Below are 13,783 nucleotides of genomic sequence, written 5' to 3'. Positions count from 1 at the left end.
AGCAAAAACCTGAGCTGCTGATCTGTTTGGTGTCCAGCAGAACTAAACAAACCTCCACTCTGAGTCAATGAGAGGATGTGTGTGGTATTATGAGATCAAACTCTAATCCTCTTCGTAGCATTTTCCATGGAAAAACTGCCATACTATATGTATTCACAGTTACCTGCGTTATTCACATAAATGCTACATGCATACACATAAAACATGGCTGTAATTACAACATATCCCTTATATATGGTATATTCTGAATCCAGTTCAGAAACCGTCCTAAACCAGAGCAAAAATACCACTAGGCATTATTTGCTTATGTTCCCTTCATTGCAAACAGAACAGACTGTCTGACAAAAAGATGTGTGTAATCCAGTTAGTGTAAAACATGTTATACATGCCCATATAAGTCCCTGTCTTGCCTGTATGCATTAATGTCTCATTTGTAATTCAGAGGCAAAGTGTAAGGAGGCTGTACAAAACAGGTCACTTTTAATTCCAGGTTGTGGGGTATATAGCCAGAGCCTGGCTAAGAAATTTAGCAGCTACACAGTGTCACCATGCAGAAACCTTGCTTTGCTATTTATACATCCTGCAATCATCACAAAATGTCAAAATTTTGTATATTGACCCACTTGACCATTCACCATGCAAATATGGGACATCAAACTAAGTAATTTGATAGTGTATAAATATAGTCATACCCAAAACTGTCATTATTATAATGCATTATTTCAAGGAGAGCACAAGTAAAAAATAATATTCTGCCTAGACTTGCTTGCTCCAAAGATTCCTGCCTGAGGACTCCTCACTGTACACTCCAAAGCCTCTCTTACTAGACAGTCTAAATATCCACTTTTATCCAGAGAAATTAATTATTCATGTCAGCAAAGCCAGTATCAGCCAGGAAGACAGGATGTTTCAAGCAAACACTGATGTTCTAATTATAATTCTGTAACAAGCGCTCTAAAACCTTGTGAGTTATTGTACTATGATAATTTTTCTGAGGAATTCTTACTTTGGCAGCCTACACTTTCCATTAACATCTATACAACTTTTAAAATAATTTTACTGATAAATCAGTCATTTGATGTTATGTTCTGTGAGTTATTTCTCCATCAATTATAGTACAATGCCTCCTTTCCCCCCTCAGTACACCATATTATAAGTAGCTCCAAATAAACATCTTTAATATATTCCAACACAATGATCATCACTGGAGTCCAGAAAGAAAGACAGCCAGCATCATGCTATGTTGCCTCCCCCTCGTATCAAAAGCGTCTCAGTAACCTTGACAAAATACTGCTACTAGTTACTTCTTCTGCCTCATCCATTAGATTAGAAGTAGGAATTGCTAAAACAAAAGAGCTAGCCTATTTCGTAGTATGGGAAAATTATTAGTAAAAGACTGCACTATTATGATAAATATTCTCATTATTGGCAACTATAGTATTTCAAAGCCCAAATATTTATACAGGTAAATAGACTGATCCACTTGTTTCCGCAGCAAATCCAAATATACTCCTCACAAAAAAGTCCGAGCTTGATTCCTGGTGTTGAAGTACCGAAACTGTTCTGTAAACAGTGCAGTGACAAATCCCAGTTTCTTATCATCAAGTTGTGTCCCTCTCTCCTGCCATCTCCCTCTGCTTGGCTTCTTTAGTGGCTAAGGAGTATGCTTGCCCTCTTGTTCCCCCTGTTCCTTCATTTTGTGGTACTAGCGGGGTCTCTTTTCTCTAGCCCCATATTTTCATGAATCTTATATGAACATTATGTCTTTAAGAACACTATTCTTGTGTATCTCTGTTGAATTTGACAATGGTTTCAAAGCAAATGGCCAGAAAGTGGGGCAGGGGGGAATGTATAGAGTCTCATTTCTTTAGGAAACTAGGCTAAAAATGAATCCAAATCAACAATTCAGTTTTTCAGTAATTTCCTGTATTCATACACAGACAATCCCCTTCAAGGTGACTGTACTACAGACACACAGCACACTGACAGATCACTGTTTCAGAAAAGTAAACGAGAAGCAATGTAAAACCCTGACATTCTGGTTTGCATACAAGGGAACCAGCCCCTTCTGAGGTAACAGAACACCTCATCCATCCACTGCAGGCTGGGCACCTCAGCAGCTCAAAATTCACTTACTTTGGGTTTATTTAATGCAAATAGATAGAGAAAAACTTTCCATGAATACAGCTCTCGGTGCACACACATATATCAAAGTGCCTGCCACCTACAACTTGACTGTTTTTTTTCTCCTATGCCTTAAAGATTTTTCAATTTAGGAGGAAAACAAGACACTAAGATCCAGTTAGGCAACAGTTAGAATTATGCTGAGAAAAAAGGAGATTCCAGATTTAACAATCTTAATATAAATTTAGAGGCCAAATGCATAGAATACTGTGATTTCAGATCCAAACGTGTTGCCATCCTACACTTCAACCTCCAGCTCAAGCAAATTTAGCCTGCCACATTCACAGGCTTGGCCAGGGGATAGCTTTCCTTTACATGTCCAGTTATGAGGACACCAGTTTTGTGCTAGCACAGAAGCTGGTGACAACTTAAGATGCACTTAAACGGAAGGGAACATTTGCTTGGTGCAGTCCTTGTCGGCAACTTGAGGGCACCAACCAGGAGACAGACAGAAGCCAAGGAGGTTTACCTAGAGTAGGTTGTTAATGCATTCTGTTACATCTTGCGTTTTGGCAGGGAGGAAGGAATACTGCTGTATCAACAACAACAATGCCAGTCTGGTAATGTGTTAAGTGTCACAACAAGAGCAATACAAGTTTTCTTCTGATTCAGATCTGATTACAACTCGGGGGGGGGGGGAGGGGAGGAAGAGCAATTTGATTTGCTTTTCCTTTTGCTTTGATTTGTGTAGGTTTGCACTGGTTTAGGCTTTATAGCATTGTAAACTTAAAAGGAGAAGTAGCCCTTAATTACCAAGGTAAGGTGCTTTGAATGGAAGATCTTTTTATCATAAATGCCTAAATTAATGCAGGCTAGTAGGAAATCTGTCATGAAAATCCCAAGATGAACAACTACACAAGTTTACTTCTTTCAGCAAGTTGAAATGGATGATGACTGAGCAGAAACCATGCAAAGCCATCAGGCTTTGCGTAGGTTTGCACTGGTTTAGGCTTTATAGCATTGTAAATTTAAAAGGAGAAGTAGCCCTTAACTGGGCTACTAATAAAGCCATCAGGCTTTGCGTGATTTCACGTATCTGAAATGACAACGGACCAAAGTTGGCAGCTGAATTTCACTTTGAGGTTTTTTGTTCAAAGTTCAAGAGAAAACCCAGAGGGTGAAAACACACAGGCAAAACAGGAACAAATGTTATCATGCAAAGCAAGATGGTAACATTTCACTATTTTCCAAGATATCGTAGATGCCATAGTAACCGTGCTTTAAAAACAGAATACAGTGCTGTGAAAATGGTACTATGTAGAGCTAAAATCCCAGACAGACGTTCGTGCTCAGTTGGAAGCAGAGTTGAGTCATAGGTATGAAACCCTCAACAATACATTCGGGAGCCTGAGATGCAAGGGGACTCTCTAGGAGCTTTTGCTTCTGCTCTCCCTGAAAACAAAACGATCACAAGACATTTGAACTATGGAAAGCCAGGATGCAGAGCCAGTTGAGGTGAAATGGGTAAAGGACTATGGTATACGAGGGGGGAATATTTGAGATATGTAGTAAGCTCTGTATTTGGGATTTGCTTTGGAACTATCTGGCCATTGCCCAGCCTCTGGCTGAGTACCTCCTCTGAATCAGCAGTCGCTCAAACAAAGCTTTCTTTTTACTGATGACTCAAGTTACCTCAGTAAACTGAGGGTGGAAAGTACCAAAACACAGGCAGTACAAGCAAAGCAAAAACATGTGATTCCCATTGTCTGTGTCTAAAGCATAAATTTAAAAAGCTGAATCAGATGAACGATAGGGCAAGGGACAAGGAAAAAGCAGCACTGTTACCTTACAAGGGAAACATCCGAGAACGCAAAGTGAGAGTTTCAGTAGACACCAGGAGCCAAGAGCCTGGCCTCAGGGGCACAGTTTCCATCTGTGCAGAGCTCAGCATTTCCGTGGTCCAGCCATGGCAGTCTACACGCCAGCGCGCAGCATGTTCAAATCCTCAACCTTTATTTATGAGAGGGAAGAAAAGCCTGAAGACAAGAGTAAAGAATCATATCCCAGGAGGGCAGAACAACTTAATTTCTTCTCCTCAGTAACTGGAAAATGGGGAGTTGATGTGCCTCCCTGAAGAGATGATACAAAATCCCAGACAGCAACAGCTCTCTGATCACCAGAAAGAGAAATGAGTGCTTGCAGACCATAGTGGTACTCCACGGAGAGAGCTCTATTCTTATTTCTGTCTCAGTCCCATGAATGTCACACCAGCAAAAAGATTTAAAAAGCAAGGGGAAAAGAGCAAACTTTCTCTTTGCTGTGGTGTGTACAGTAGGTTAAATGTTTTGTAAGTCCCCACTTCACCAGGGTTGGGTTGTAATTGCCGTGGTTGTGCTTATGGAAAACAACAGGGAGGAACAGATGAGCACAAAAGAAGAGGCAGAGAAAAAACCCTAAACTGATCAAGAAAAGAACAAGTGGTCAAGAGGGGAAGCAAAGGACTGACCTATTTTTCATAAATAAGGCTCTACAAAAAGCTGTTTTTTTGAAATGACCCAGATTGTCTGCATGTCTGCATTAGAAAAGATTACATTTTTAATCCACTCATTTAACATGCATTATGAGAAAGATGGAAATATTAAATCAAAAATTTAAGACTTCCTTTACAACTCCAGGGAAAAAGTTCCATACAGAGGAAGATGACCAAGAACAACTCTTCCCATAATATCACAAATGTCTGCCTGTTACAGCATTTCTTTCAATACAAACATTACTCAAATGAATTTTATAGCTTCTTTTATAAGCCTGTTACAGAAGAAAACACTTTTAAACAAAGCAGGGGAAGAACAGGTAGTTGGCACCATTATCTTTTCCTAAGCAAACAGTGTGATTAAAAGCAATTTACACCCTTTAATAGAGGAATACCAATTTTCAAATGTAAATTAGCATGTAAACTTTATCCTAATGTTTGGAGAGAATATTTTCAAAACGACAATTTGGATGACTATCTTTTGGCAGATGATCACTATAGTAGTGTATGCTTTGGAAGTGACAGGCCTCAGAACTGTTAATGGTATTCCTTCTAATGTCCCATATGGGATTTCCCATGGGGGGGGGGGGGGGGGGAAGAAATTTGTTTGCTAGCTCACAAAATCTCTGTTGTTGAGAAGGCTTTTAGAAATTCATTTCATACTATCAGGCAAAAGATGCCATTAGACTTCTTTTTTTCAACACATGGCCTTTCAGAGACAAGTATATACGTATTGAATTTCTCTGCTGTGCAAGAAGGGATGCTATAGCATCAACGGCATTAACAGCTGCAGGAAGGGAAAAAGAGAACATCTGGATGCTGCCATATTTGCACTGGTGGAACAGAGGGAAGGAGGTGAGCAAGTACCATCTACGCTTACTCTGCAGGCGTAGTAAGTTCTGCTGCCCACCATCCATACCAGCATTGCCGCTCAATATATTATAATATGACATTAACTTTTTCAAAAAAATGTGGAAAAAATGCAGGTGCATTTGAAGTATGCTTTTAGTAATGATTCTTCAATTCTGCAAATGCAAAAAAAAAAAAAATTGAAATCACAAGGAAAAAAAAATTCTTATTTACAGATCATGGGAAACTGGTTTCTCTCCAGCTCTGGTAACACTGGTGATTTTTTTCTTCTGTTATCAGTTTGCAGTTAACATAGTACGTGCAACTGTCTTTTTTTCAGACCTAAGCTAATGCCCCATAGACAAAGGGGGCTTCAATAACATGAATGAAGAAGTTTTATTACCCCAGACTAGCAGGCATCATAAACCCAGACAATTTTGCAATGCTGGAGAGACTGACAGGGATTAGCTGATGTCTGCTTCAGCGGGGGCTTTCCTGCCTTCACACCACACAGCACTTTTTCTGTGTGGATTCACATAACACACTTCCACCCACTTCTCAAGTGAGCCTAAACACGTGGTCCTCCTTTGGAAGGAGAAGTTGAAGAGAAGTTGACAGAATGCAGAAATAAAAGCTAAGATTAACTACCACACTTTCCTTTCCTCCATTTGTGCCTATTTCACTGGTTGCCACATACAAAGGAGAAGGTAACTCCCAAGGGTACAAGAATCTGGAAAAGAAGGACAGATACAATGTCTTCCCCAGAGAGGCATATATTCTTTCAAATTAAGGCTCTGCATCTCCAGAGAGGCATATATTCTTTTTAAATTAAGGCTCTGCAATGTGTTTGAAATCAGCCATAAAATGCCAACACTTTAAAATTCCTTTGTATTGCCGTTACATGAAAACCATTCACATTTTCAAAATGTCTTGGTTTAGCTATCTTGATAGTACTGATTTAATGAAACGTTAAGGAGTTCATTTTGGAAGAAAAATTAGTGATTTTACTTGCCAGGAAAAAGCTTCAAGTCTTTTCAACATAATGAAATGTTATTAAAAAACTTTTGAAGTATGTACTATTTAACATCTGCACACATTTAGCCATCAAAAATTCAAACTCAGTGATATGAAATGGTCTTGAACTGTGTCATGGAAATAATATAATATAAAACCTTGCTTTCAGATTACAGTTTAGTAAAAATTGCAATGCATAATCATACAAGAACAAAGTAGATACTGTGCAGACTAGCAGCAGAACTAGCAGGGTTTAAGATATTTAGACAGATGACTTCAAAATGAATTGAATTGCAACATTCAGTTGCTGTCCCAGGCATTTTCTAGTCACAGATGGAGATTGCCTCATACAGGAAAGACTGGCGTGGAGATGTGCTGATGCAGAAGTTAAAGGCAAAGATATCTGCCAGAGTCACAGGACCTGTCCACTCATTGGCCTCAACATGGAAGGGGAGAAGACAAAGTTGAACTACGGCAGGATTTTCTTTGTTACTCACTAGCAAAACAACAGAAATTTCCACTAAGAGAAAAAAACTCTTCACCGACCAAAAAAAACAAATATCCGCCCAAGCCTTTTACTTATTTGTCAGGAAAATTGCTTGTATAAGCATATATTACGGAGATTTTCTTTCCTACCATTTATCAATGCTTGCCACTTTGCATATAAATTACATAGCACAGTAGTCCTCCATCAGAACATGGGAGCGAAGTACGGACTTGTGGGACGGTCAGGCTTGACAAATGCCAAGAACACACCCCTATTTCTCCACAGTGTTACCACCCCAAAAAAGGCTCAATCCCAAAGCACGTTCTATAATACACAAATCTTTTAAAATAATAGGTTTGAACTTTTTAAAACATTTTTGAGCATTTTACAACAGTTCTCACCATCACCTAGTTCATTTACTCTCTATGGCACACACCAGCTTGTGCCATATTGCTAGCTGAAGCAATTACTGGATTCCTTCTCTCCTAAGGACATGGTAAAGCTTTGAGTCTGGCATACATCTTTGCGTTAATTTGTGTATGGAGATATCTAAGGCTCAGTCTTGTTAATAATGATAGAAAAGACTCACAAATTCAGCAAGGAGTTAAGTTTTCTTTGTAGTTTTTAAGGCCAACCTCTAATATTCCTCTAGATTAGAAATGTCATTCTTTATTGTGCTTTACACATTATTTCATTATTTGTAGTAAAAACAGCAGTCACTACTAAATTCTGTAGTTTTTAAACTAAATTTCCATATAAACTTTAAAAAATGTCTAATCATACCCATTTTTTTCCTTGTTGAGTTCTACAGAACTTCAAAAAAAATGCACAACATAAAATCCCAGACCTTAAACATATGTACATATGCATAAAACATATTCCACATGTTTATACGCAATGAGAAAAAAATATCTTTTCCTGCTTACCATCACTCAGCTCACCGCTACTTTTTACACATAACGTATAGCAGGAACCGACACCATCCAGCACTCGGATATCCCTAAAGAAGCCCCATGTTGCAGCACTAAGCCGACATCATCCTGTTCGGAAACACAGGAGGGTACCACAAAGCTGTCTGGGGGATGGTAATTCTGGCAACAAGCAGGACCGGGTAACCTCTGTTGTTTAACAACAGGTAAAGGTGAATTTTATAGATAAAACCACACACTCTTTTTCCCCCCTTGTAAAGCCTTCAGTTTATTCATAACAACTCTTGAAGAGAACCATTTACTGCCTTCTGCCAGTCGTGAATAGGTCCAAATTTGGCCCTGCAGGAAAGAGGCACGACATCCTTTAATTACACCTGGAGTTTATACGAGCTCATTTATTTAGGTTTCATAAGATATCTGGCATTTAGCCGATTACCATCATTACTTATCATCTGAAAGCACGCTAGCAGCCTATATTTCCCCTTCTTGCCTGCACATTGCTACACAATGCCTAATAGTATCACTACAATCCAAGAAAAAGGTTTTCCTCATTGGAAACATTGCAGTTTTGTCTTCTGCGCTCTTGATGGTTTGCACTTCCAGTATCCTTGAACTCCCGATGCTCAGCTAGAAGAGAGCTCTAGGCTCTCCTGCGTCCCACAGTAAAAGCAGCTCTACTGAACTGCTGATACCAGCCAGTACATTTCCAAGTAGAGAGAGAGATTTCACAGCTAAAGGGTAGCTGCTCCCTTCAAAGTCTTCCAAAGCCATGCTGTAGCCACGCTGTCACCATGCATGCACCCACCCAGGGAACCTGCATCCCAAACTGTTTGCCTGGAAGGTGCTTCCCTGTGCGCGAATGGTAGCTGTACTGCGAGAACCTTGAATAGACCTATTGCTTGCTTCCTTACACATCCTCAGTCAGGAAGCTATTTGCAAGGCAGATTCAGTGGTCCACTCATTCTTTTCCATTTCCTGAGACTTTGTTCTCCAGGAAGCGAAACCGTAAGGCCCTGTAAGAGCTGATGGCATCGCACATGCACACTCTGTGTCCTGAGTGCAGAACTAACTTGCTGGTTCCCTGCAGTACTTTGAGTCTTTCTTAACAGCAAATACTTTTACAGAATCATTGCAGAAGTAGGACTGTAAGTCTTGTTACGTGAACAAAAGGAAACTGACTTGCAAATATTTAGACGAAAAGTATTTCTACTTGAGTAACTGGTAAATAAACATAAGGAGGTTTTTTGTTGTGATTTCTGTCTTTCTTTAGAAATACTTCCAGCTACCCGTGACAACAGAAATGGAAAAAGCACGCACAAAAGGCGTCCTCTCCTGAGACTAGCAGAAAAACGGATGAATTGAATGCTGCTGATAATAAAAATAGGTGCAGGAGAGCTCAGTCCTCTGAGAACAGACTTTTTGTGTCACAGGGTCAGACAGGCTGTAATGTTATGAGCTAAAACCTAGAATAAAATTGCACATTTTCCACTTGCATAAAACCAAGTTATAGCTAGGTAGGGGGCTCAGCTGCCCACAGGTTCCCACCAGTCCACCAGGTTCAGCTCTCCCACACACAAATACTCCAGGCTCGGGGAACCAGGCCATTACTTGGCCCACAGACACCTCTCTGTCATTCATTTCATCATTTGTTCGTGATCATGACCAAACACGTGTTCACCATACCACTGTGTCACCACCAGTCACAGAAGGTATGCATGTGCACGTCCTATCGGCTGATCGGACAGGACCCATCCCACAAACAAATGAAGACCTCTTCTGCTATATGAGGATATTGGGCCCCTGCTCTATGCCCAAATGCACATGTACCCTGGCTGTGACCACTCTGTGTGATGTGTGTCAGAATTGATCTAACATCAGAGCCCATGGATAGGGTCTGTCAGCTCTGGACTGGATACGAGATACCATCGGATCAAGGCATCATACAGACATTTAGATGGTGGAAACGGAGCATAAAATGCAAAGGTTACGAGCATTTACTATTGGAGGTCTTTAAGAAGAGGTTAGAAAAACATCTTTGGTGGAATAGTTTAGATACAGCTGATGCTGCCTGAAGAGGAGGAAGGGGAGTCCAGATCAAGGTTTTTTAGACCCCTCCCAGCCCTATTTTTCTATGATTTTTCTGTAGACAAGTTATCCCTGCATCTACCTGCTTAATTTTCCCTTTCTGTAGCTCAGCATTTAACTTGAGGCTTGTGGGAAAGAGCACACAGCAGGCGTGAGGTGCAAGAGACCGTTTATTTGGGATAAAGTCAGAAGTATTTGGGGAGCTGAGGAGCAATTTCTTTATTATGAACACATATGCATGTGAGTAAGCTCTCTTACCACCAAAACCAATGTAAATAGGCAGAATTGTATCAAAGGACTTGAAAAAAATCATCATTTTAATTTTACAAATGGAGAATGCAGGGCACAGAGGTCTGAACCATCTGTAATGACACAGCAAGTTATAAAAACAAGCCTGAAAATTGGATTTCCTGGCTCCTCAGGTGACCTATCTGATGGACTACAGGCTCCTCCTGCCTTGCCTCCCTTCCCCCCAACAAGCCATGCAAGACTTCAAGAATTGCAGCGTTTCCTCATAAAAGTCTTGCCTGCAGCTGGGGGAAGTCAGACTACAATAGTGTCGGTAACTTCTGCTGTAACAAGAACACACATCACAAAGATGTTCATTACCAAGGAAAAAACCCAACCAACCAACAAAACCCAAAAACACCACAACAAACCTAAAGCTGCCTCAGGACTTGCACCTTGCAGAGCTGATCTTGGGCTGCTAATCCCCATCTCTATTCTTTAACTTGCCTCTGTCTGTCTAACCTTTGACAGAAAGAATACATTCTTCTACAAAACAATTATCAATAACTATAAAAAAGCAAAGACAGAATAAAGGACATGCTACTGATAAAGAACAGAATTGTTCCTTATACAAGTGCAGAAGAGTTCAGAAGCGTTTGCAAGTGAAGCATTGCCCCAGTCCACTATGCAAAAGGAGCAGTCTAGCTCAGCGTTTGCTGGCCGCCTTCCTAAGGCTGCTGTAACTTAAGCCTGTAGGAAATCAGAATCAGAGCTGAAGATTAGAACCAAAAATCTCTCACAACAAAGTATTATAAAGCCCGTGCCAGTCCTTCTGCACTATTCCTTACCAGACCGGACAGGCTTCCTTCCATTTCCTACATGACAGTGCTGGAACGTAAGGAGAACCCACACTGAATCACCCACGGGAGGTCCTGCCTCTCACAACTGACTATGCTGAGACACACCAGGCTCCAAATTAATTTTGAATTAATTTGCAAGAACTCTGGTAGGCTCTAAGCCCCATATATAAACCAAACAGAATTTGGATTCACCACTACCAGTAAGACAAAACAAGAATGAAAAAAAATAAAGAATAATGAATTAAAAATACCTCAGGAATGCAAAAGTCGGAAACATCTCCCAAAATAATCAATAGCAATGTTTTAACTGGTCATTTTCTCAAAAAAACAAACAAAAAACCCCACAACAAACAAAAAAACCAAGAAAGGCTTCTGCGTCACTGGAATAAATAAAATCAAATTCTTTGCATGCTTAGGTCTTTCCTAGCTTATTTGAATGACATATTTAACTTTTGATTTACAAATCAAGGGATATTTCTCACTGCCATAAGATGCATTCCACTGGGGCTCAAAGTCTTTAGCAGATCCACACTGTGCGTACTGTCTCCTGATGGCTTCACATTCATGTTCATCAACACTCAGCAAGAACCATAAACAAAGCCCTTCCCTCAGATGCACACATGCAGTTCCCATTGACTTCACTGGATTTTCAGCTGACTTCAATAAGAACTCCATGTGCATGCAGAAGGGCAAAACTTGGCTCTGCACATTTAATAAAATTACATCACTAGATACCTTATAAATGAAGGGCAATGCAGGCCATACTGAAAAATAATACACACTGAAAACCCAGAAGTTCAAATTTCAGCCAGGTTTTCCCAGAGTAATAAAAAGGGCACACATTTTAGGCAAGATGAAACAAAATCCCTGTAATATCTCATTTACAAAGTGCGAAACCTAGCTATCTACATAAGGTAATGATCTTGTCTCACATATAGCAATGATACTGGCATATGAAACGATTAAGTAAATGTGGTCAAGTTACAAGCTGTGATTTGCTAAGTCATTTTCTGCATCTATATCCCTACACTGTAAGTTACGAAGCTCACTGCAAGTGAATTTAAAGCATAGCAGAATACCACAGTAGAAGAAGTAATCATATGATATTAATAATTAATATATTATTTTGAATCTATTCTAATAGTGGTATTTTAAAGATATCAAAGGCTTGAATCCAGAAATACTTATCTTAAACCCTTCAATCTTCTTTCCTGCCTGGCCAAAACCCACACAAAACAAAAAACCCACACAACCTGGGAACAGCAACCCCCTTCCAAATTTCAGATGACATCTAGCAACGCATAATTTCTGCCAGGTACATTAGCTAATACACACTAAGCAAAGCAATGCCACATGTGTTTTCTCCAAATTTCTTACCTTTATTTTACTTTTACTCATTCCATGATGTGCCTTTCTACTGTCTCTTTAAAAATATCTACCTATTAAGACAAAAAAATATTCTGACTTCTAAAAATCCAACTACCAACAGGCTTCCTTGCACTTTCTGTTTGGCTGACAAGAGCTCATTAGCCTGCAATTACAAATTTATACACAGAAGTACTCAGGGATGGAAATCACAGAGGGGGCTTGATGTTCATATGTTTGGTTTTCCCCCCCTCTAAGCAGGAACATCTCTGATGATTTTCACACTTAAATAGCAGAACAGATTTTATGAATCATTTTTTCTTCCTGGTTGGAACAACCCCTGTTCCCCTGTTGCATTATAATACTGACTCACTTTACATGAAGTTGGTCATTACTGCCAAGTCAAGGGAGAGAGGAGGGAAATGGACAAAATGCTCTGAACATACGTGTGTGATAGAATACGTATCAGGCTGCTTCTTGAAACAAATTATTTAAAATCAGGGAAAAAAAGTCATTACAAGACAACTCACGTAAGAGCAAACTATTTCATAGATACTGAAAAAGTCCAGTAAATCTAATGGAATACTGATGATCAAAGGGATTGTAAAGACTTTTTTTTTTTTTTTTTTTAAATGAAGCAAGGGTCTGGCCTCTTACAAATGCTGACCCATACTGGTCATTCACACTAGATTACCCAGTAAGTTGTTAGTGTGGTGGAATCGGTTTCTCCCAAACTATGGCACTGTCAAATGAATAGTTACGAGGTCTGCTGGAGCCCTGCTGTCTCAACATCACTTCCCCTCCTAACATTGCGCCCTGACACTGACAGGCTGCGCAGACAGCCGTCTGTCTCGGAACTCCTTCATGTAACTAACTCAGTGACTCCAGGTGTACTTTCTGTTGGCGCTGGTGGAGCACAAGCTTAGTGAATTTACAGTGCGTTACAAGGAATATCTATTTCAGATTAGCCTTTGCAATTCTGGGTTCACTATGGAGAAAGGAAGGGTTCCCCTGCTCTTGCCTCAGTCCTACAGGGACAGGGCCGGTGCAAGGAGGGAGCTTTAACAACTTCCATTTATTAGTTTGTTTTAAATGCATAGCATGACTATTTGGTGACTAAAATAAAATTAGGTACCTTACATGATCATTTTTCAAGAAAGCTGATTTTAAAGAGTTAAGAAAGAAAAAACCCAACAAAAAACACCATCCAAAAACTCTGCTTTTCTGCATGTCCTGTTTAAGCAATGACACATGAAGAACTTTATGTTTGAACAATTACCTGGTACTTTAAATAGGACACTAAGGGAATAAC

The 13,783-nt window shown here is 39.8% G+C and overlaps 1 protein-coding gene across 4 annotated transcripts in view; it reads right to left on the bottom strand.

Annotated features, from left to right (window-relative positions):
- The window catches only part of RPS6KA2 (ribosomal protein S6 kinase A2), a 313,952-nt gene that overhangs the window by 161,083 nt on the left and 139,086 nt on the right, over positions 1–13,783 (bottom strand). The window lies entirely within an intron of this gene.

This window comes from Nipponia nippon, unplaced genomic scaffold (assembly GCF_047370975.1).
Source record: "Nipponia nippon isolate SJK-2023a ecotype South Korea unplaced genomic scaffold, ASM4737097v1 scaffold_4, whole genome shotgun sequence".
Lineage (NCBI taxonomy): Eukaryota > Metazoa > Chordata > Aves > Pelecaniformes > Threskiornithidae > Nipponia > Nipponia nippon.
Note: the sequence above shows the minus strand (reverse complement) of the source record. Positions and strands in the feature narration are given on the sequence as shown.